We start from the raw sequence: 13,577 nt of genomic DNA, 5'->3' as shown, positions 1-13,577 counted from the left end.
AATATAACATTGGATAAACCTAGCCTACCTCGACGTCAAAGAAAACTCAACGAACCTTTAAAGCACTAGTTTTCTTTTTAGATAAGCCTCCTTATGATGACAAGTTATCATAAACATATTCGACTCATCAATACAATAATAATGATACCCATATTGCACCATTTTACTTCAAGTCAAAAAATAATATCAAGATCCCTTGTGATCCCCAGTATGGAAATCATATTTTCAAAACCAACCCATCATTCTTATAAGATCAAGAATTATTTTCCTCAAAAATAGGTAAAAACTAAGCTAAATGAGGTCTAAAATCAATCCATAATGGTTTTTGGGTATTGAGCAAGAAATCAAGATATTTCACTAAGAAAAGGGTGAATTCTTACCTCAAATCAGAAGATAATCATGAAATTAAATGTTACTCTAGGTTTCTGATCACCAATAATATTCAGTTTAAAGATATCTCACTATTTAGGGGTTTTATCTCTCAAGAAAATGATGAAAAATGGAAAAAATCAAGGAAAAGGGGTTATATACCCAGTCCAGGTACTCAGAGTGGTTATCGTGACCCCGAGGTTGGTGATTGTGCCATCTCAATGCTTGAATGATAATTGTTGTTATATGCCAACTTTGGTAAGCTCAAGTTCTCTGCCCACTGGCCACTAAAATCCATAGCATGGGATTAGAGCATATACTCAAGCACCAGAATAGTCCACTCTAACTGACCATCTTTCTACAGATGAAATACTATACAAAGATCTACCGGAGTACCCAACTGCTCCTGAAAAGCTCTCATAAATCTCAAAGTGAACACAGAACCATGATCTAAAATAATAAAAATAGGCACACCATGCATACAGACTATATCCTGAACATAGATATGGGCTAACCTATAGCACTGAAGGACATCTACATAGGAATCAAATGTTCTGACTTGGTCAAGTGATCCACAATGACCTAAATAACACCAGAACCACGGGAAGTGCAAGGAAAAGCACTAACAAAATATATGGGAATCCATTCTTATTTCCACATAGGAATGGGAAACCTCTTAACCAAACCACCTGGTCATTGATGCTCACCCTTTAGTTGCTAATAACATAGGCAATGAGATATGTATCTTAAATCTCTATACTTTTTGGTTGTGGGGATAAAAGGAATATCTAAAGATTTGAGCCTCATGAAAAATCAAATGTATTAAGACATCGATCCTTGGAACACAAATGCGACTATAAAATACCAAAACACCCTCAGAATCTATGGTGTTCCCCTTGGATAAACCACTTAACAACTGATCACGAAGGAAGCAAAGCTTGTTATCCTCAAACTGATGATCTCAAATCTATTCAAATAATGAAGACCTTGACTCAAAGCTAGCAAGAATAATCCTAGGGTTTGTAATATTAAGGAAAACCATCAAGTTAGCTTAGAGGTAAATGTCACATGCCAGCAACCTTTGAGAAACTAAAATACAAGACAAGCTACCCATACTCACTAACCATATTTGTCTTGACTAGATTATACAAGATGGAAATATCATAATCCTTAAGAAACTCCATCTATCTACATTGTCTAGTACTAAGCTCTCTCTGGATCATAAGATACTGAAGGCTGTGATAAATGGTGAAAATATCACAATGTACACCATAAATATAATGCCTCCAAATCTTAAGCACAAAAATACCATCTCCAATTCCAAATTATAAGTGAGGTAGTTGCAGTCGTGCACCTTAACCTGTCTATAAGCATAAGCAATGACATGGCCCTGCTGCATCAATACACAACCCAAACCAACACTAAAAGCATAACAAAATATGCTCAAGAGTAAGAGATAAAATAGGAGCTGAAGTAAGGAAATTCTTTAGATTTCCAAAGCTCGACTCACACTTCTCAAACCATAGGTAAGGAACCTCCTTTTGAGTCAATCTAGTCATAGGGTCTGAAATAATATCAAAACCCTCTAAAAATCACCTATAATAACCAACCAAACAAATAAATCTACAAACCTCAGTTGGAGATGTAGGTCATGACCAATCACAAATTGCCTCAATCTTGGCTGGGTCTATCATAATACAAACCTTATGCACAACATGTACAAGGAATGCCACTGACTCAATCCAAAACTCACACTTAGTGAACTTGGCAAAGAGCACATGATCTCTCAATGTCTGGAGAAGAATCTTTAAATATTGTGCATGCTCCTCGCTACTCCTAGAATACACAAGGATGTCATCGATGAGCATAATTATAAGGAATCCAATATTTGAATACTTAGTTCATCAAATCCATGAATATAGCTGGGGCATTAGTCAATCCAAACAACATCACCAAGAACTCATAATGGCCATAACGGGTCCTAAAATCTATCTTTAAGATATCCTCGACCCAAATCCTTAACTGATGGTAACCATATCTCAAATCAATCTTAGAAAACACCGCTGCACCCTAAAGCTGGTCAAACAAATCATCAATGTTGGGCATAGGATACTGGTCCTTCACTATCACCTTATCAAGCTACCTATAATCGATACACATATGGATAGAGCCATTTTTCTTCTTTATAAACAATACCTACGGTTCCTAAGGAGACGCACTCAGTCTAATAATACCCTCAACAAGAAGATCTTAAAGCTTAGAATTTAGCTTCTTTAGCTCGGCAGGCCATATGGTAAGGTGACATAGAAATAAGTTAGGTTTCCAGGCTTAATATCAATAGGAAACTCAATATCATAGATAGGGGAAATACCAAACAGGTCGGTTTGGAATATATTAGGAAACTCACAAACAACAGGAATAAAGTCTAGTGATGGACTCTCCATACTAGTATCATAAATATAAATGTGGTATGCCTTGCAACCCCTCAAAGTAAGTCCCCTAGGACAAACATAAGAAATAATCCCCGTTGGTTCATGTCTAACTGCTCCCTACCATAAACTGGGGGTACTCTAGGCATGGCTAACGTAATGGTCTTTGCAAAATAATCCATGACTATGTGATAGTGGGATAACCAGTCCATGCCCAGTATCACACCAAAACCCACTATATCAAGAATACTAGGATCAACATAAGTGTTAATATCAATAACAGGCACATCATATGATTTGAAAACTTGACCAACTACTAAAGAATCACCCACGGGAGTAGATACTCGTAATGGAATAGATAATAAATCATAAGACAACTCAAACTATGGTGCATAAAAAGAAGATATATAAGAATAAATGGATCTTGAATCAAATAAAGAAAGGGATGATAGCGGCACATAAAAATTTAACCTATAAGAATAACATCCAAAGTCCCAGCCTCAATTTTAGTAGGTACTGCATTCAACTGACCATGCTCGACACCTGGCTAGGAGCTAGACCGACTTCTTTTCCTTTCTATCTGAGAACCTTATTAAGTTTGCTGGAAACCACACCTACAACCATAAGAACCACCTCTACGTTAGAGATAAACTACTTTAATAGGGAAATCACCTAGAGAAAAAAACAGTCAACCTATGACTAGGGCACTCTCAGGAATAATGACAAAGAGATCCATAATGGTAATAGTTTCCTTAAGATAAACTAGAATCAATAGATCTAGCTAACCCAGAATAACAACCACGACTAGAATGGGCTAAAAATAACCCTCTTAAAAATGAACCACCATCCTAACTAAGGTGGTCTTTAGCACTAGATTGACCTTCGTTAGTAATCTGAAGTACTACCTGAACAGGTCGACCAAGCTAACTCTAAATCTTATAGGATAGATGCAGAGAATACGCACCATAAGAACAACTACACCTAAATTGGAAACTACTATGACTCCTCCTGAAACTGACCTGATATCTAGGCCTCTTATCACTGCCCCCTTGGGCCTCATAATGCATCTTCTCCATCACCTGGGCGTCATTCAATATCTCAATAAAAGACCTACCTAAAGTAACCAAACTCTGAGTAGACATAAGAATGGGGAGTCTCAACCCTCTGATAAAGTAATGAATCCTCTTATACTTAGTATCCAAAATAAAATTTGGATGCCTAGCTAACTCATGAAAATGAGCCTCATACTTTGACATTGTCATGGAGCCCTACTCCAATCTAGAGAACTGATCCCTCAAAGAATCTTTAACGCTGTGAGGCATTTATTTCTCCAAGACTATCAAAGAGAACTAAATCTAAGGCAAAGGAGAACATCCAGCTAGTCTAGACTCCATTTAACCACTCCACCAATTTTGAGCAACCAAGTCCAACTAAAATATTGTATAATCCATACAATGAGTCTTACAAAGGCCTAAATTATGGAGCCTATCCTTACAAGAAATTAGGAAGTCATATGCATCTTTGACCAGTGTACCAAAAAACCTAGGCAGAGCCAATATCAAGAATCTACTCATCATCTTTTGCTTCTCAGAAAAAATAACAAACTGAGCAACCACTAGGTAAGAAACTACTATCTGAGCAACTATCATTGTAGAAGGAATCTTAACTTTAGAGGCTACAGCTACAGGATGCGCCTTTCCATAGTACCAATTAGATTTGTAGACTATACACCATCAGTTGGAATACCGCTAACTATCCCCAAAACCTGAACCAACATATATCTTAGCACTGAAGAAGAAATAAAACCTGGTGGAGCCTGGGCTAGTCACTGACCCACTGTTGAATGAGGCAGAAGAATCTATGGCTTAGTAGTAGGAATAGGACTTGGGTAAGGTATCCTATTATGGACCCTAGTTGGGGACACATCACACGACTGTCTACGATCTCCAGGACATCCAAAAACAAAAGTAGAATCCCTAGGCTTTATCTTAGAACCCTCATCACATGTAGGGGTAGAATGTATCCTGGCCATCTGCACCAACTCAAACTCTTAGCATGATATGAGTGAAAGAAGTAAAGAACTCTTAAGAATGTCCAATAGCCTCTTGAAGTAGGAAACGAATGTCATTGTTCTGATCCACAGGACTCTATTAGACACTTTCTCTTTTACAAATAATACCCATTAACCTAGACTCGGATACCAATTTGTCATGACCCGATTTATGAGTCATGATGAAACCTAGTAAATACCGTCAGTAGGTAAGCCAAACTATTACCTATAGCTAACACAATAGGTTAATTTGGTGAAAAATGCCCAACATTGGTGAATTTGAAGAACACAATATATAAATAAGCCAAATGACCTAAATTGACAAAAAATTCAATGTAAGATACCATCCCACGACCTAGTAAAGCCATTACAAAAGTATTTAATAATAATACAAATCAACTATGTAGAATTTTTAACAATATCTATCTTGAAAACAAAAGACTAAATATAAAAGACAGAGGGAAATGGGTGAATCAAACTCCAAGAGATCATTCATTCTCCAGAAATATCAACCCAATACTATCAATGATCAATGAAGACAACTAGTACTCATATCTTCCCCCAAAAGGTACATAAGTATTGTATGAGTACCAAAACAATGGGTACTCAATAGGCGTCATTAGCCGACTGAGCTAAATCATGATATACGTATGATAAAATGTAAGATAACCTAACTAAGTCAAGGTATGGAAAATGCTAGATAACATAACTAGGTCAAGGTATGGAAAAACCTGAAATAGCTCTAATATCATTCTGCATAGATAAGTAAGTGAATCAGAATAATATCATAACATAAAGCATCAACACATACACTCATATCTACAAAATTAGCTCCAAAATGCCAATTTATGTTGAAAAATAAATAACTCATCACAAACTCTGATACACTTGGAGAGTTCACTCAAAGATAGAATAAAACAACCATTCATCTCTTATAAATAACCAACTTATTGTTTTACCATCATTTAAAAATTTACCAATAAATGACAAAGTACCCACATCCCACACTTACAAATAAATAACAACCTATCATCATATATACATTAGTCCATTAATCAACTATCCATCTCTTATCACTAATTTAATTATCGGCTAGTCATCATATATCTACTATTCATCATTTATCAACTAACTATCATTTGTCAACTAGTCATTTTACCACTAGAGTTTATTTATGTCATGCCATATTATAACCATTTCCTTATTTGGCAACTTAGCCAACTTATCACTTTATTTTTTACACCGCTATGTCATTAATCATAAGAAGTGTATCATCATGGCATAATATGCTTATTCAGTCTCGAGCTGATAAATATAATCTATAACCAAATATGAAATAGTAATCAGATAATAGCCTAACTTAAATTAATAATTATAATCAATATCCAGACATAAATCGGTAAATGATTAAAAGTGCCATAATTATCCTCCAGACTCAAATTGGTTATTTCTATATAATCAATAACGTGAGAATTTTTATGACTCAAATCGGATGTATATATAGTAAACATCATAAAGAGTATCATTATTATCATAAATAATAACATAATCACTAGGCATCAATCGTAATATTAACTGACATAACCATTAAATGTAGAAGTTTCTTGGTATTTCCTCAAAAAGGCATTCCCTAGGTATTCAACAAACAAATAAGGATTTATAGATAACTAATGCTCCTGTGATATCTCATATCCTGGTAACTAAGTTGAGGGCTCAAGAAGCACTCAAAACGACTGTTATAGATATTGTGGTTCCTAAAATCACTATCAAATAAGGACTGCAAGCTGTGGTATTCAATCCAGATAATTGGAAGGTGAAAGTGGCTACAAGATATAAGTATACTCTTATTGTTAAGATTTCTAACCCTATGCCTAAAATAGAAACTATTAGGAAATAGTTTGTTTTGCAAACTAAACTAAGAGGTAGTGTTAGGTTGATACATTTCAATGCAAGACACTTGAATATTGATTTGGATAATGAGTATGATCATTCTATAGTTTTTTCTAAAGATAGAATATATATTGACGGCCAAATGATGAGGTTACAGTTATGGAAGCCAACCTTTAAACCCGAGGTTGAAACCCCTTTGGTTCCTATTTGTGCTATGTTACCAAAATTACCATGGCATTGTTATTGCATGGAAATTTTGGATCCTTTATTATCTTTGATGGGTAAAGCTTTGTTCCTTGACTTGGCAAATTACCAAAAAACAAGAGGAAGTGTGGCTAAAGTGAAAATCTAAGTTGACTTGACAAAAGATAGATATCTCATATATTGATGGGGTATTATGAAGACGAAAATAGTGAAGGCATGTGAAAAAATGTACAATATGAGAGAGTACCTTCTTATTGTAACTATTGCAAACACAAAGGACATTTACATATGGATTATACTATGAAACAGAAATATGATGAAGCTAAGAAGGAAAAAAAAAGGAAAGAAGCAGGAAAAAATGGTAATTTGGAGTTGATTGAGAATGAGAGTGACAATAACAAATTTCAGTAAAATGAGGTTGAAAGTTCAGCACATCAGTCAAGGATTAACAAAAAAATGCAGGAAGATGATTAGTGTCAAGTGTAAAGAAGAAAAAATAGGAAAAATAACCTATCTCAATAACAAAATCAGCAACAACAAAGTCAGAAAGATATGAGCAACCACCAACAAGTTTAATGGCTTTCATCACCACAAAATACTCAAACTGCAGTAAAAAAAACCATCAAAGGGATCAACCACATCATCAATAGGGTAACAGATCAAAATCTCCTCAAAAGAACACTATAACAACCATTAGAAATCAGCAATAATAACTTACAGTTATGACTTCTTCTACTACAAATATCCCACATTGTAATGTTGATTCTGGAGTGCAGAATCAACAACCCCAATCCCCTACTTCTAGCAGTATTTTTGATTATCCCATTCCCCAAAATCCCAAGCATACTTAAAGAAAACAAGCTAGGAAAAAGGAAAAGATGGAAGATGGAAAATCTAGAGCAAAATTTGGTGACTAAAATGAAAAAAATTGTGAAGCAAATGTTCATAATTTGAATAGTGCAATATCTGATCAGGTTGAGGTGGAACAAACTCAATGCCAACATATTGAAAGCACTGGAAATGTCCTAAATAAAATATTAGGGCTACATACAAAAGTTCAAGATCATGGTATTCTAGCGTAGATATATAGCTCAGAATTTGTTCAACACACTGATAAGAGGGTTATAAATCCTATTATTTTTGTTGATGTTGATACAAATGTTAAGGTGGGAGAAAATTCCCACCCTCTCAACAATAAATCTACTTTTTGGTTCAACAAAAAGTGGACAACAGTGAATAAAATCAAAAGCATAGTGATAATCAAAAGTTTGTTTTAGAGACTGAGCAAGCAAGTTTACATGTTGACCCTCTGATTTGCTATAATCAGAATTTGGATAATACCAAAGATCTCTGCATACTCAACACTATTTCAGAATAAAAATATGTCAAAAATATTGAAGATAAATATAGGGTTATTCATTCAAAAGATGAACTAGATGAAGATACTCTTCCTAGGATGGAATAGGAAGAAGATGGAAATACTGACTAGGTAATTAGAGCGGTTGATTCTAGTTTTAACAAAGACATACAAGAGGAGGTTCAGGAAATTAGTGGTAAGCAAGGTTTATCTCCAAGAAGCCAGAAGAAAACGTTGACTAAATCCAAGCATACTACCACCAGTAAGTCTGCTAGAATTGAAAGAATCAAAACAAGGTCCCAATCCAGAGGTTTAAATGAATAGTACAATTTTTTAGAATGCCAGGAGTATTAATACTCTGGGAGTGTTGGGTATACTTAATAATCGCAAGAACTTGCACAAGATCTCTATGATTGTGATTCTTGAACTAATGACGGATAATTACAAAATTGATTTTTACAAAATTTAGCTTACTATGGAGCATACTTCCTCCAATGGGAATGGAAAAATTTGGTTATTTTGGAATTATGAAGTGAATTGTACGGTCTTAGATCATGATAATCAACAGGTTACTTGTCAAATTAAACATATGGCTCATCCTAGTTTTTATCTTAATACTTTTATCTATGCTAAGTTTAGAGAAAATATAAGGAGAGATTTGTGGGATAAAATATTGTATTTTCCAGTCATAATACAACATGGTGCATTATCAGGGACTTTAATGTTATTATGGATCAACAACAACAACAAGAAACCCAGTGTATTTCCACCTAGTGGGGTCTGGGGGGGGTAAGATGTACGCAGTCCATACCTCTACCTCTGATGAAGTAGAAAGGCTGTTTCCGATAGACCCCCGGCTTAAGGCACGAGATATCACACAAACACATAGTGCAGCACCGAAGCAGATTATATAACATAAATACGGCACCCATAAGTAATATAAAGCAGAGAAAAGCAGGGGAAAGCACACAAATTCGTAATACAACATGGAACACGAAACATGGAATCATGACAAGAATAAAACCCCACCAAGTAATTCCCTACACTAGCTACCCGAACTGGCCCTAATCCTCTGCTGTAATTTACGTCCTCCAGACCTTCCTATCTAGGGTCATATCCTCGGTGAGCTGTAACTGTTCCATGTCCCGACTAACCACCTCACCCCAGTACTTCTTCGGCCTACCCCTACCCCGCCTAAAACCATCCAACGCTAGCCTTCACACCTACGGACCGGGGCATCCATGCCCCTCCTCTTCACGTGTCCGAACCATCTCAATCGTGCTTTCCGCATCTTGCACTCCACTGAAGTCACACAAACCTTCTCCCGGATAGTCTCATTCTGAACTCTATCCCCTCTAGTCAGTCCACACATCCAGCGCAACATCCGCATTTCTGCCACCTTCATTTTTTGGATGTGGGAGTTCTTAACTAGCCAACACTCCGCTCCATACAACAAGGCCGGACGGACTACCACCCTGTAGAATTTGCCTTTAAGCTTGGGCGGCACCTTCTTATCACACAGCACCCCCGATGCGAGTTTCCACTTCATCCATCCCGCCTCAATACGGTGCGAGACATCTTCGTCAATCTCATCGTTACTCTGGATCACGGACCTAAGATACTTGAACTTGTCCCTCTTATATACCTCCTGAGCTTCCAGCTTCACTACTACCTCATTCTCCCGCCTCACGTCATTAAACTTGCATTCCACATACTCTGTCTTGCTTCTGCTCACCCTGAACCCTTTAGACTCAAGAGTTCGCCTCTACAGCTCTAATTTGTCATTCACACCCCCTCGAGTCTCATCTATCAGAACTACATCGTCTGCAAAAAGCATACACCACGGCACCTCCCCTTGAATACGCCGCGTCAACACATTCATCACCAACGCAAACAAAAAGGGACTAAGAGTAGATCCCTGATGCAATCCTGTCAGGACAGTGAAATGCTCCGAGTCTCCTCCCGCCGTCCTCACCTGGGTTTTCGCTCCATCATACATATCCTTAATTATTCTGATATATGCCAGTAGTACCCCACTCACCTCCAAGCATCTCCAAAGCACCTCCCTGGGGACTTTATTGTAAGCCTTCTCCAAGTCGATAAACACCATGTGCAGATCCTTCTTCCTCTCCCTATACTGCTCTACCAACCTCCGTACCAGGTGGATTGCCTCCGTCATCGAGCGGCCGGGCATAAATCCGAATTGGTTCTCCGAAATAGACACTATCCGTCTCAACCTCACCTCGACCACTCTCTCCCAGATCTTCATCGAGTGACTCAATAACTTAATCCCCCTATAGTTATCGCAACTCTGAATGTCCCCCTTATTCTTATAGAGAGGGATCATGGTACTCCACCTCCATGGCTCGGGCATCTACGCCGTCCTGAAAATTTCATTAAACAATCCAGTCAACCACTTTACACCAGCCTCTCCAACGAACTTCCAAAACTCCACCGGTATCTCATCTGGCCCCGTCGCCCTACCCCTTCGCATCCTGCGGACAGCCTGTCTAACCTCTTCTACCTTAAAACATCTACAATAGCTAGAATCCCGACACTTCTCTGAGTGCTCCAGTTCCCCTAACACAATAGCTCTATCCCCTTCGTCATTCAAGAGCCCATGAAAATACGACTGCCATCTCTTCTTGATGTGGCCGTCCTCCACCAACACTCTACCGTCCTCCCCCTTAATGCACCTCACCTGAACGAGGTCACGACCCTTCCTCTCCCTAGCCTTAGCGAGTCTAAACAACTTTTTCTCCCCTCTTTTCCCCTGTAACCCTACATACAAGCTCTCAAAAGCGGCCGTCTTAGCAGCTGTGACTGCTGACTTCGCCTCCTTCCTCGCTAGCTTGTACTCTTTCCTGTACACCTGCTTCTCCTCTTCATCCTTACTTTCCACCAACTTAGCATACACCCCTTTCTTGGTCCCCACTTTCTTCTCCACCTCTTCATTCCACCACCAATCCCCCCGATAGTGCCTGGCCCGGCCCCTAGAAACACCCAACACCACACTTGCATTCTCCCTGATGCACCTTGCCGCCCTGTACCACATACTATCCACGTCCCCCTACACTCCCACACCCCCATTCCCGCCAACCTCTCCCCTATCTCCCATGCATTCACTGGCGTCAGGCCGCCCCACTTAATTCTCGATCTACCCTCCTTACTCCTCCTCTTTCTATTCTTCTTTATACCCAAATCCATAACCAAGAGCCTATGCTGGGTCGAAAGATTCTCACTCGAGATGACTTTACAGTCCTTACACAACGCCCTATCCCCTTTCCTAAGCAACAAAAAGTCAATCTGAGTCCTAGCTACCGCGCTTCGAAAGGTGATCAGGTGCTCGTCCTTCTTCGGGAAGCCCGAGTTCACCACCACCAGCCCAAAGGCCCTCGCAAACTCCAATAGGGTCGCCCCTTCTTCATTTCTCTCCCCAAAACTAAAACCACCATGCACATCCCCAAAGCCTCCCGGTAGCGCCCCTATGTGCCCGTTGAAATCCCCTACTACAACAATCTTCTCCGAACTAGGCACGCCTCTCACCACCTCCTCTTAAGCCTCCTAAAACCGCGTTTTCTCCTCCCCCTCCGATCCCACTTGCGGCACATAAGCACTACACACGTTCAGGGTAAACCCCCAAATGACCAACTTAATAGTCATCAACCTATCGTTGATCCTCTTCAGCTCCACTACCTGACCTCTAAGCTCTTCATCTACTAAGATGCCAACTCCATTCCTACGCCTGTCGCTCCCTGAGTACCACAGCTTGTAACCATCCATATCCCTAGGTAGCCAGATGTACAACGTGAATAAGAGTTTTGATTTCATCGGGGTGATTGAAGCATGTGGTATGACTGATTTGGGATTCCATGGTCAGAAATTTATCTGGTGTAATCACAAAGAAATTGATGCTAGAATTTGGAAAAAAATTTGACAGTGCGATGGTTAATGATCAGTTATTTGCAATCATGCCACACTCCTCAATTATTCATCTTCCATCTACAGTGTCAGATCACTACTCTTTTTTACTTGAAGTTGTGGAAAGATAAGATACAGTTATCAGATACTTCAAGTTTTTGTATTGTTGGGTTGATAATCCAACTTTTATTGATACTGTAAAAGCTTGCTAGACAAAACCTATTGAAGGCAGCCTAATATGGAGGACTCACATAAAAATGAAGAGGGTTTCTAATAATCTTAGTAATTAGTCTAAGAGAGAGTATGAAGATATTTTTGCTGTTGTGAAAGAGTTTAAGGAAAAGGTTAAAGCTGAAGAGGATGATATTATCAATATTAACATAGATGAAGCTAGAACAAAGTTGAATTGCATCAATGCAGAGTATATTAGGTATCTCAAGTTGGAGCAGGCCATTCTAAAATAGAAAACTAAACTTCACTGGTTTAAGAAAAGAGATGAAAATTCCATGTACTTTCATTCTTTGATGAGGGGAAAAAGGAGGAGGCTTTATCTTTATAAACTTGTAAATGATCAGGGAGAATGGATTCAAGGTGATGATAAAATTACTAAGGCAGCATGTGAATATTTTCAGGAAATTTTTGTAGGTAATGCTAAGCTTATTGATAAAAATGTTATTAATTGCATTCCCATCATTTTTAGTGACATCTAAAATCAACAACTTCAAGACATGCCTACTATTGATAAGCTAAAGCAAGTAGTTTTCTCTATGAGTGCAACATGTGCGGCTGGTCCTGATGGTATGAGTGGTCAGTTCTTCTAAGCTTGTTGGGATGTTATTTAAAGTGTTCTTCTGGATGTGGTGCAATACCTTTTTTGTGTCCATGAGATGCCTAAGTACTTTTCTCATACATTTTGGTTTTACTATAAAAGTGGAACATCCTAATAAACTTTCAAATTACGGACCTATATCTCTCAAGAACTTCACTAATAAAATTATTTCCAAGTTGATGTGTCTTTGATTATCTCCTAATCTTCCTCATCTCGTTTCTAATAATCAGTTACGATTCGTTAAAGGTAGAAGCATATCAAAAAATATCATGCTTACTCAAGATATTATTCATCAGTTCAAAAAATTAAAAGAAGGCGATAATGTGGTGATTAAATTAGACATGGCTAAGGCTTATGGCAGGTTCTCTTGGTCTTACATTTTCTTGATTTTGAGAAAAATAGGTTTTGGTGAAAGTTTTATCGATAAGGTATGGAGAATTATATCAAATAATTGGTATTCTATTATTGTGAATGGGTAAAGGCATGGGCTTTTCAACTCTACGAGAGGTCTAAAGTAAGGGGATCCTT

The sequence above is a fragment of the Capsicum annuum genome, chromosome 3, assembly GCF_002878395.1.
Source record: "Capsicum annuum cultivar UCD-10X-F1 chromosome 3, UCD10Xv1.1, whole genome shotgun sequence".
Classification (NCBI taxonomy): domain Eukaryota; kingdom Viridiplantae; phylum Streptophyta; class Magnoliopsida; order Solanales; family Solanaceae; genus Capsicum; species Capsicum annuum.
Note: the sequence above shows the minus strand (reverse complement) of the source record.